Raw genomic sequence first — 13,417 nt, forward strand, 5'->3', positions numbered from 1 at the left:
TTCATTTTCTATGGTCCAATGGAACCTTTCGCAGTAGCAAACTCGCTGAAAGACTAGTCAAGATTTGAGTATGTGAAGAAGAGGATGGATGGAATAGTTTATATTAAAAGCAACACAAAAACCTTGTACATAACCTATTTATGGCTGTCTTGGAATATTGGCATCTGGGAACTCATAGTTCCCAAACTAGAAAATGGCTAAAACTAAGATATCATTTGGCAAGCTTGAATTTTAGCTTGATATCGTAAGATACGTTGGACAAGCATTTTTCTTAACTTACCATATTTAACAAGCTTCAATTGTTGATTCCCCACTTATTCATGTCAGATGACTCAGTAAATTATGTTAGCATGCAGATACAATTCAAATTGTTAAGTTAAAAAAGTGGAATCCTTCAAAAATTAGATGGCTAACCTTAGCAGAGCTAGCTAACATTACTGCTCCCTATTGGAAAAGCTAGCTAGCCAGCTAAATTAAGCTCAGTCTATCGGCAATGTGAACTACTGCACATAATAGTAAACTGAATTTAGATGAACTTACTTAGCCAGTTAAAATGCTTAAAAAAAATAAAAAATAATAAAAAAGAAAAATAAATAATAATAATAATAATAATAATAATAATAATAATAAACCCTCTCCTGTGCAAGAAGTGTATTTCTCAGTTGAAACTGAGAAGCACTGCTATGATCTTTCTTTCCTTTTTTTCCAAACAGAGTGTAAAAACATGGGTCCCGCCTTCTCTCTATTGGTCATATCACTGGACCAATAATATTCCTTTTTTTCCCTCAGAACTCTTTTACATAAGTAAAACTCTTCTGTGTAGTCTTCCTGTTGTCAAAACAAATCTTTGGTCATAAAATTGCTAAAGCATTTTTTATTGCATAGTAGATGTGCAGGCACTGCTTTTTGCTGAAGCAAACAAACTCTAGGTTCAATGTCAAAATATAAAAGCACCAATAATCATCTCTGTACATCCCGTATGCATACAAAGCAAATGGAAAGTTTGCTGTCAAACAAAAATTATAGTTACACCATATTTAAATCTATACTGGATAGGAACAATGTACACAAATACATCCTGAAATTATGGATAACAATCGTATTTAAGAACAAAGGGGGGGGGGGGGGGGTGGTTTGTGTCCTTGCGCCCACATTATATTTGATGAATTGGTGACCAAGAGAGGCCAAGGGATGTATATTGTACCAATTTAGCTTAAAATTATAGCTGAATCCTCACCATGTAACTTGATTACAGTTCATCATATTTGCAGCCACTGGTCTATAAGAAAGGACAGGGAGTGCTCAAAGGGGGAAAAACATAACAAAAAGGAACGTGTGGCCGAGCGATGTGTGTGACCTCCCGTGTCCCAGGACACCGCCGCCACACCCCCGCCGCTCTGTTCATATTCCGCCCTAGACTGGCCAGGTTGCCAGAGCTACACAACTCCCACCCATTAGCCGCAGGATTCCAAGATAACCATGGCAACCAGTCTCTCGGCCCCCGGGGGAGATGAGCAGCAGAACTGAAAGGCTCTATTCAATTTCCACATCCTCAGCCCAACGAGCTGACACTCTCTCAGTCACTCCCGTTCCAGAGGGCTCGAGTGTGTTCATTAAAACAATAAATAAATAAATAAATAATTACATAAATAAATAAATAAATAAAGCTAATGCAGCACTCCAGATTAGGTTCACCATTCTTCTTCTTCTTCTTCTTCTGGCTTGCAGGAATTAACATTAGGCCACATCAATATGCACAGGCAATTCACATGAGCTGTCTGTACGAAGCACAATTTCCACTGGACACGACAAAGTTACGTTCATCCAAAAATACATTTTTTATGCAGTCTATGTGCTTTTCTTCATTCGCTGTCTGTTATTCTGTTCATAGAGTGACCTTGCATGTCACAGTATCACTTCCACTTTGCCGGAAAAATCGATAAAAGTGGCGGCTGATATTAATTATGGATATTGCAAATGAGGAGCTGCCATTAATGACTTTAACAAAGGAATGGCTGTACCTGAAAGTGTCAAGCAAACTAAAGCAATGTAAAGCTATCCCTTTGCCCATATTTGGTACTAACAAAATAAATCCATGTAATTGACCTGTGGTACTCAGTTCTAGCCTTTCAACATTACATACCTGCCATTTTATAGTTGGATGGTACATTACATTACATTACATGGTAAATACAGTACCAGTCAAAAGTTTGGACACACCTGCTTAAACCAGTTTTTCATGATTAAAAATACTTTAAACTGCATAAACTTGTCTATGAACACTTAATATTTCATTATATGATATCTGTACTTATATAAGCAGATAATCATAAGTGAATTGCATTCAGAAGTAAAATTTTTAAATGAAAATGGAAGTCTTGGAAGCTCATGGGGGGGGCGGGGGGGGGGGGGGGGGGTCATTATTTAAAAAATAATAATAAAAACCACCCGCCATATTTCAAAATGCATGGGATTTATTGCTACATTGGTTTCACCCTTCTACCCTCCATTGGAAACATATGATACTGCATGTGGTGAAAATGATGTAGCAATATACCCCATGCATTTTGAAATATGGCGGGTGGTCTTTTTTTTTTTTAAATATGAAACATTCTACAGGTCCTGGATCACCTGGTAAGATAGATGTGATTATGAACACCAATATGTACTAAGATATTTAAATAACAAAACTATGCACCCCCCCCCCTCTTCCCAATGAGCTTACAAGATTTCTATTTTCATTTAAAAATCAAACTTTTGAATGCAATTCAATTAAGATTATCTGCTTATATAAGTACATATATCATATAATGAAATATTAAGTGTTTATAGACAAGTTTATACAGTTTAAAGCTTTTTTAATCATGAAAAAACTGGTTTAAGCAGGTGTGTCCAAACTTTTGGCTGGTACTGTACATATTCAAAAGGACACGGTAACATTAAGTGTTACATTATTTATATTTGAAATAGGCAATGTGACAATATGTCAACACTGACAATCCAGATAATTTAAGTATTAGAAATCATCAATCATTTTGTAACTGTAGCTGTTATAAGGTTATTAATTCACTAGTTATTTTATCATACTATCAAATGGTTTAACATATTCTTCTTATCCTTCACAACAATAAAGGGTTATTGAAACCCCACAGAAGTTAAGAATTATGAACATTGCTTAATTTAAGTCATATTAAAGCTCTTACTTCATTGAAAGACTAAAAAATGTGATCATGTCTTCATTGCTAACCAAATGCTTAGCCTGCCACCCTATGTGCATTTGGTGCAGCAGACAGAAACAGTTGTGTGCACAGTGCAGTTAGAAATTGGGTAGCCCATGGATGGAATTTGAGGAAATGCCATGTTTCATTAACCCTTTGAAGACCCTGGGACTCCAAAAAAAAAAAATGAGGATGTCATGGATGGGGCACTGCTGTTGACCCTTGGGGAAAGTAACTTAACTAAATTCCTTCAGTAAGTATTCAGTTGCAAACTGGGATTGATCTGGATAAAGGTGTCTCCTGTTGTTGTAATAATAATAATAATAATAATAATAATAATAATATAACAAACAAAAATCATCATCATCTTGTTCAAGAACACATTCCTTTGTTTGTGGCTCTGTGTTTTGCAGTGCTCATAACTGACCGGTTGCAATAGAAACGCCGAAACAAACCAACTCTCACACAACACATAAACAAAGGAAAACATGCCACACATAGGGGAGAAGCATGACACGTGGTGCTATTACGGGTTGGAGAGGCGTTGCCATTCAATGTGTGAAAATCTGCAATAAAAAGAATAATTATTATTTCACAGGGAGTTACTTCCCGTTAACTCTGGGCGTGGTGCTGTGCGGCTTGGCGGCAGGCCCCCCTGCCATTAATGAAGGGTGTGCCCAGGGCTAAGCCAGCGCAGCTGGCTCCCCCCCCTCCCGTTTCTCAGTAATGTCAGATCAGCACTGTGAGGCACTGTGCTTCTCACTGTCGGAGCAGCTGGCTCGCCCAGAGAGGGAACGCCGGGCAAAATGCAGGCAGAACCCCTTCTGCCAAACAGCTGGTCTGAACGGAGGCTGCGCAGAACCCTGAACAAACCCGACTACAGTTCAGCTTTCCGTTCAGCTACATTTTGAACAGGAAGAGGCTTACATTTGTGCAAGCAATGTACGGCATGTCTGGCTTGCTGTTCAGAGCGGTTCAATTTATCACTGAGAGTATCCACAGGCTTTGAAATACATTAAAGCGCAAGCAGGCTTCGTTTCTTTAAATGACACGGGAGAACAGCTTCAGCTGGCCTTGGTGAACATTTTCCCCTCTGGCATCAAGTCCACACACTCGCACTCACTCACGCACACACACACACATACACAAAGGCATGCACCAGCGCACGCACAAACACCCATGCACACATACGCACACACACGCACACACACACACACAAAGGCATGCGCCAGCACACGCACAAACACACACATACACATGCACACAGACACACACACAGAGACACACACACACACACACACACACACACATGTACACAGATCATTTCTGATGTCAGCATTTTATTTTATTCAATCAGTCTCCAGCCACTCCCCAACAGTGAATGCACAACTTTCGGAAATGCACCAATGTGCAGATGACAATATTACAGGCTGCCCTTTATTTACTATCCTCACTGCTTGACAGTCCTTTCCTTTTTAATCTGAGTCACTTGTATAATACTCAAATAGCTGTATACTTAGAAATCCCGAAAAATTTTGTTATGTGTATTTTTATCCTTAACTGAAAAAGGTAATTGAAAGAACAAAGGTATATACTGTAGACTAGTATTTAATCACTTGAATGCATCAGAGCATAAATACCTTTTCTTCAAATGTTCAACCATTATCTCTTGGTATGGATCCTTTTGCAAAGAGGCACATCAACTGCTCTGAGTGACTGCCACAATGAGCCCTGATTCTATATTTAGAAAATACTAATTAGTAATTAGTCATCAACATTTCGAGGTGAATTCCATGGGCCAAGTAAGTAATTTAAGGTAAAAACAAACAATAAAATAAAATGAGCATTGCTTCTATTAGCTTCTACTAGTGATGAGCTTCTAACAATCTAGTCCCTGATTAACCTCCCATAAAATCAGAAAGGTCACTGAAAGAGGTCAGGTGGAATCAAAGAAAAATTAGTCAATAACATGCCATTGTCATTGTCTGGTTTACTGTACTAAGATAGCAAGAAAGTAAGGATTTAGGACTTCTTTGTTTAATGACATTGCCATTGATCAAAGAGTGAATAATGATGCGGAGGATAATACATTGATTATGTGCCACGACACATTATTACATAATCATCAATATAAATGACCAAAGGATATCTAACATCAATGTCTGTGATTTAAGAGAGGAAACAGCTTAAATGATTTTTTTCATGTTTTTTATATTATTATTGTTAATCAGAATTAACAAAGTCTTAATTATATTCACAGGCCATTGATTTAATAACAGGATTTTAACACTGCCTGTTTCAAATGCAATTAATTGATGAAATCACTGGTGTATATCACACCGATTTAAACCATAATAATAAATAAAGCAAAAAAACAAACAAAAAAAAACTGGAGGAGAGCCATTTTGAGTAGAGTGATTGGGGAAGGTCACAGTCCAGCACCTGAAATGAAATAAGAGCTGGCAGTGGCAGGGGAGAGTAGGGGTTGTAGAAAATCCTGTGGGAAGTGTGGACCCCCCACCCTTCCCCTCCCGCCCCCACCCCACTCCACCCCAAGGCTGTGATTAATTCAGCACTGGATCAGGTAAGCCCAGCGATTTTCGAGGGGATATGCAGCTGGTCTCTGGAGATTTTCAGCCTGCTCAGCAGCAGGGGGATGCGAGTGGAACTGCTGCTTGTACACTGCCTGTGGGCAAAAGGCTCGACAGGAACTGTACACTAGGAGGAACTCCATTTTTATGAAACAAATGTCTGCTTCAGTAAAAGGCTGTACAAATTGTGCGTGTGCTTGTGTGTGTGTGTGTGTGTGCATTTGCGTGCATATGCATGTGTGTGTGCGCATGAGAGAGGGAGAGAGTGTGTGCATGTGAGTGAGAGAAAAAAGTATGAGGCCGTTTAGGCCATAAATCATAATTCCTTTCAGACACACCATCATACTCTCTCACACGCACTACTGTACTCTCTCACATACACTATTATACTCTTTCACATACAGTACACCATCGCACTCTCTTACACACAACACTATACTCCCGCACTCACATACACCTTTATACTCTCTTACCCAAACAAATATACCCCACTTTTGCCATTTTGACCAAGTTTAATGTTACCTACCCTGCTAAAGAGACGACAGACTGAGTGTATATAACGTTATTACAGACGGGAAATACTAAAATCAGTATTGCACTTTGGTCCAGGAGGTAACGTTACCGGTCATATAAAAAATGGTGCGAGATAATGACACCTTCAAGGCAAGTATATCAATTTTCTTTAAGTCAAAACGGTCACATTGTGCCTGTACTGGTAACTACTTTGTAACTAGGCTACCGTAGCTATACCCTGCAACGCCACATTTCTAAGTGCATGTTAGCTAGTCCTGCATATCCTCTACCGACATATAGACAATGAGTAGGTTTGTTGTGTACAATAGCCCATTAAAAAAATGTACATGTAAAAATGTAAAAATATGACTTACACTTTCATTTATTTGTCATTCATGGTCAAGGAAAAAAATACTGCCTATGTGTTTCTTTCAGCTAGAATGTGTGTTTGCGTGCATTTATGTGAAAGTATTCTTCAGTCATCCACTACAGTTCTATGGTCAGCGCACACAAAACTGCTTCAGCAATCATATGTTGTCGTAACTAACAGATTTGCTGAAAATATATTTTTAAAGCACCTTTATTCACAACAATGACAACCCTTGCTTCAATGTCTATGTAATCGAACTGCAGGAATTAATCACATGATCAGGCGGAACCTCTGGTTCTATGGCTCAATAGCTGTAGTTCCAACCACACAACTTTGCGATGGAGTTTGTTTCAGGAACACTAAATCGTCTAATGATGGTTCTTCCAACAAAACTTGCGACCATAGTTAGACGATGCTTTTAGGAAATGCACCCGAGGTTGTTTGCTATTGCTGTGCTCACCAGTGCATTCTTCCTTCCTAACAATGTTTCACTGATTTTGAAACACCCAATGTTTTGGTTATGTTTCTGATCAATTTATTCTAATTCTAGCCTCGTGATGGCCTGCTTACTGGCATTGACATGTATTTGGTCCTCATATTCAGAGACAAAATCAGACCCCAAATGCAAATTCCACTCTTGACCTTTCGTTAGCATGTGCATGAACTAATGATTCAAAAACACTGGCCAGGAATCAGCTGAGCAGCCAGTTGTCCAATTACATTTTCTCCCCTAAAATTGGGGGGGGGGGGGGGGGGGGGGGAGCTGTTCATGGACCACCTGATATGGATGTAAAAACCATCAAATCAAAGCTGCCACTCTGCACTTTATTCTCATATTCATTGTTTGTATTTTAAATTGCATTTTACAGAACCAAAACAACACAGTAATTGAAATTATTACACTACAAAACTGAACAAATATCAACTAATATGTGCACAGATACCATTTAGTTGCCAGTATTTTGTTGTAGAATTAGCTCGCAAAATTTGCAAGAAAAACAGTGATCTCTTACGAAAAAGTCACATGTTCAAAGACCGTGTCCAAAAATCACATGTGAACAGCCAAAATGTGAAGAGTATACATGTGAACTATAAAAATAATCCCACTTACAGTATAAGATGAGAGCAGAAAAAGGTAGCCTATTCTACTTCAAGTCACATGTTTTGTCTTCACATGTGAAAATTGTAATTCACATTTGAAAAAGTCAGTCAAATGTGAAAATGTGGAACATATTTTGTTTTCCCATTGTTTTCATTCACTTGTGAAAAAAGCCAACCATAGGTCCAGTTCCCTTGTAACATCCTCTTCTCACATGTGAATATTTGAATTATTTTGTGGAAATGTTGACTTCACATGCGAAATTGTGGTTTAGGGATAAAAGTTCAGCAGAGATACAAGCACCAAAGTTAGGTGAAAAGCCAAGAATGGCAAGAGCAAGACTTCACCACAGCAAATGAAATGCAGCAGAGCTGTGTGAGTGACAGTGATTGGAGCAGGGAGTTCATCATTAGAGTCAATCACCAGACTGAGCACAATGTATAATAATGAAGACTGGCCTGCAGGAGATTACTGTCAGCTTTTTAGTTAATCCCTCGAGGAAAGGAGTGTTTGATCAAAACTGTCTTTTAATTTTGACCCTGGGACCTCATCCCAACTTTTTGTGGGGTGCAATCCTGGGTTCTGAAGCTTTCAGGCCATCATTAGCGGAGACAGAGACAGTTTTATGTACTGTATATGACACGCTATCACCTCTTGTTCTCTTATTTGGCAGGAAAAGTGTGACACTGCCAAAAACCCTGGTGCTATTTTATCTAATTTCCTCTGTCTCTCAGTTTTATTTCAACTGCTGTAGTCTTTCCTCCAATTCATTATATATTGCTTGCAATCTGTTAATGACAGCATTAGCAATTAGGCTGAGTTATTGCATTAATAAGAGAATCCAATAACAATTTATAGTACGAAGAGAGGAATCATCCTGTTAAAAAGCCAACAAACAAATATGTCTGTTGGAGATTGAGGTTGTGGGTGTGTAAATACACACAATGCATCATATCCTTTTGTTCAGAATGGATGGATTATAGCCTAAGCTTTTGTATTTGAAAATCTGCTAATAATTGCATTTCATATATTAGACTATTTAGACTTCAAGTGCTCCTCATCTCTAATATGATTTACCATGTGATCATTATTTTATTTGAGACAGGGAATATTAAATCAAACAGTATACACTGTGATTGTTGTTGAAATCCAGAAATTTCATTCAAACATGGTAAAACATTTAGCAAACTGAATACAACGTAAAGTTTGAAATCACGTTGCACAGTTTATGAGTGCAATAGGGACCATGTATATTCTATCTCATAAAAAACACGTTTTCAACGTACAAAAATGCCAAGTTACTCACACATACAAGACATACACCGTCTATAACTCATTCATTCAGACTGCCAAAATCCAGGCCTGCCATTAAAAGTATTGATATCCAAATGACCCCAAGTTACGGTACTACAAACACTACAGGCTATCTTGCCTCACCGAAATTAAATAAGATGTATTCCAAAGCAATGCTACCCAATATTTCCTCAATTCTTTCAAGTCACCTGCCATCCCAATGAGAGTAAAAAATCACCATAATGCTGACTTCACATATTTGGTGTGCATAGAGAGGATGCAATGGTGAGAAATAGATACTGTGTGTTTGTGCTTTAAAAAGATAGCCATTCCTCATCACATAGTGTTTTCAACCAAACAAGGCCTTCCTGGTGTTATCACAGCCACATCTGCTGTTAAGCTGTTGTGATAATACCAAAACATACATAACGCTAAAGGGCTGACTTTTTGTTGTTGCTATAGATTTAAGACTTAGGCTGGATTCACATCAGATCAGGCAATGCGGCAAAAACGGTCTTCCCATTCATTTGAATGGGGGTAGTGCGTTTAGGCTGCGGGAGTGGGAACCGCATGTGGTGCAAAAAATAAAAATAAACGCAGCGGCCTGCCGGAAGAAAGTAGAACCAGAATCAACTTTTGCCGTAACGCAACCTGAGTCATGCTGCTGTGGCCAATCACGTAAGTTGTTTAAATTACCATGTAGCATTCCGCTGTTTACCGAGCAAGTGTCAGATGAATTACTGACACGATTCATTTCCTAAGATTTGATTTTATGATCGTCATTGTGATTTGACAGTGCTGGGTAATGGGACGAGTACCAAATAGTTACAATAGTTACTAGCTAAATATCAATTCCGAACGTCGGAATTAAGCTGTATAAAACAGATTCGCTATTTAGCAGTTCTTGCATGCTAGTTTATTGTACCTAGCACTATGGAGTTCACGGACCAAACGATGATACTCTCCCAGTTGTGTCCTCGCATGGTTTATTTTGTGTACCCAGCTTTGAAGTCTGCGTCTGGCTGGCAGTCTACGCTGCAAAATAACGATAGCAAGAAGCTTCCTTCGGTTTGTGTTTGTGTCCATTTGTTTGAGTTAGCGGACAAGAAATGGGGGGGGGGGTTAAAGTTCACAACATGACGTCACACAAATGGGCCATGTGGTGACACGCCCACACCTCTGCACAACCCTGCGGCAAGGTGCCGCATTGCCTGATCTGGTGTGAATCCAGCCTTAAGGCCTCTCAGTCCATCACTTCTGCCTCTTGAGTAAGATTGTATTTCTGCTTAATAGAGTAAAAAATTCAAAATATTTATTTCAAAATAACTTCCTTTACATAATAATGAACGTTCTTGTTTAAAACGTGGTTTCTCAACTCCTTGAGCTCCAGCTTAAACCAGCCATAACTGGTCAGGCAGTCTTAAGATGTGTTTTCAACACTTTTAGTTGATCAACAGCTGTTCACCAGCTGACCAGCCTACAGTATATAGTAAGCGAGTCCACCAGTTTGACCACCAGCCTACACTCCCTGCTTAACCAGCTTTGACAAGCTTTTCCCAGCTAGAGACCAGACTTTTAGCTTCCAGAGAGGAAGCTAGCCAGCAGGAAGTGTCAGAAACACATCTTAAACCATTGTAAACCAGCATACAATTCCAGGTGGTCTTAGATGGAATTTTCAGCAGGAAAGGCAATCTATTTTGCATGTGTAGCCACCCCGGGATGTCACTCTTAATTTATTGACAGAGTGAACTATGATCTTGTAATGATAGTGTATTGATTCTTCATTATAGGCTATCCATGGCTATAGCCTCTTCAAATTTGCCTCAGTCACTGTCTACCTTAATGCAATTTTGACAGACATACAACTTTGTGAACTTGGTAATAGCCTATATAAATTGCCCGAGGGATGATTTTTAACCACAGAGAGAGTGTCTCAGACTCGTACATTCTGGCAGTTATTTTTCAATGCAGCTTTTATTTCAAACCGGAGAAATGAGCTGCAAATACTTACTAAAGATGTTTAGTGAGATATTTGGTGAACTAGCCCCAGTAACAAGCTGTTTAGTCATTTAAAATGTGTCTACATTTGCTCTCCATTAGGTTTATAGGCTGTGTGAATAAAGTAGCCTTAAACCTATTTAGCCAACAAGCTAGATGCTGGACCCCTAAAGTAAATAGGCTATGAAATTGATACGATTCTTTTCATTGTCATGCTACATAGTCTAACAATACTGAACTTGAGATGTTAAGTCTGTCCTCGGAAATATTACATAAATCAAATAATTTTAAACTATTTTGCTAAGTATTTATCAATCTGATATCATGTTTTCAGAATTTATTCAAATTCTCCGTTTCAGTGAAAAACTGAGCGTATGTCTGAGGCGGAGTTATAATCATTTATGTAACTAAAATGCCCTCAATTATTCATCCCCACACTAAAGTCTTCTTCAACTTCTTTAATTCACCATTCATTCATTGTAATGATTGAATTTTTAACGATTATATGTGTGAAATTAGTTTTGACAGCGCTTAATCAAGCAACTCATATTAAAGCGTCTGTCAGTCAGTTGCTGAATAATGTGCCGGAGGAGAGAGCAACAAATTTGGACCAATACCTTCTGCCTATTGTGTGGCGGGGATTTTTGTGAAGAAAATGTCTGTCTTTCTTTAGTGATTTTTTATAATTGATTCTTTAGAATTTAAAAAACACTGATTTTAAGCCACTATATTTAAGAAAGGTTGTGTAAGAAGGAGTGTAATGCACTTACGATGTTGTAATAATTTCAATTTTAAAGTCTAAACATCTGATGGCATGGCCTCTGGCCTTTCAAGTGTTACAATGGAGTGGGCGGGGCTTCAAGTTTCTTTTGCAACCAGGCGTTGCAGTTCATTTTTTAGCCACTGGGGGAAAAGGCTGCTTGAGACATAACTGAAGCTATGATGGGAGAAGGCCTCATCACATGATGGGGCTAGGTCTCGTCACATAATAAAGCATTGATGCTACTATGGCCGCCATGTGACCCTGTTCCAAATCTCATCGGTTTTACCCTTAAGCAGAGATCAGTGTGCCTAGTCAATGCAATTGGTTTAGTGATTTTTGGTAATGTTTTTTGCTCTGCCTAGAATATTTTTTTGATCCAAGAAAAAAATAAAATGCTAATGCCTACTTCTATTGATTCCCACATTGTGAGCTTTGGGGGCTTAATTTGCACTAGAGCAAGTTTGATTAATTTGGACAACACTCATACATGAAAAAATAATGGACATACATGGCAGACCTCATCGGTAATATTGTTTCTGGACCGTGGCAGCCACCTTGCAGAGGTGCCACTTGTGAAAGTACCTGATTGAATAGGGTTGAATGGAACCATGTGACCATGTTTCCTTTCTGGTTCTTATGCAGTTCTGTGGTCTCCCCACTGGCCAAATAGGAAGAACAGGCCATCACACTTAATCACTTCCTGTGTACCTTCTCTTCCAAATGCTCTAGAAACATTTAGTGTGTTGCTCAGACAAAAAGGGGTTAATAATAAAGGTCCCCAGTACCTTTGCTAAAGCAATAAAATGCCTGTGCTCCTCCAAAGGGCAGTTACCCCGCCAATGATGCAAAGAGCAAAAATGCTAACGGGATCACACCCATGCAGAGAGAAATTCATGTTTTAGCCTAACGAGCACAGGTTCATTAGGAGACCTAATTAGCATTCCTCACTGCCGCGGTAGTCTGTCACACAGGAAACCGACAAGCAGACAGTCTCACATTCAACTTTGGGTCGACCACATCCTGTAAAAAAAAAAAAGAAGAAAAATAAAAAATAAATGGGTGAGTGTACTGTTTTCTGTCTTGTGGGTTACATATAGGAAAATTGGTATACAGTGTTCAAAGGAAATACTTACACTGTGATTCAGCACGGGTTCTTTTTTTTATCACAGCACATATAAGTAGTACAGATCTTTAAAAATAAAATACCATGATATCTTTTTCAATAATGTTTTCAATAACTCATTGCTCCACTGAACTCTAGAAAAGAGGTGGGCAAGTAAATAGTTTGCAGTAAATGGCTGTGGTAGCAGTATGTTTCTATTACATTATAATTCATATTTTGTATCCATGCATTTATGCACTATAAAGGTTGCATGAAGGTCAGTAAAATTAGTATATGGAGGGTGTTTTCAACCTTTTCTGATCCAGGGACCCCCACTCAGATTCAAAAGCATAAAATTGGTTATACCTAATATATCTATGTATTGATTCAGGTGATTCATTATGATATTGGTTGGTTGAGCTAGGAAATGCTAGAGAATTGGTTAAAAGCTATGTTTCACATTTTCTTTT

Source organism: Anguilla anguilla, chromosome 3 (genome assembly GCF_013347855.1).
Source record: "Anguilla anguilla isolate fAngAng1 chromosome 3, fAngAng1.pri, whole genome shotgun sequence".
Lineage (NCBI taxonomy): Eukaryota > Metazoa > Chordata > Actinopteri > Anguilliformes > Anguillidae > Anguilla > Anguilla anguilla.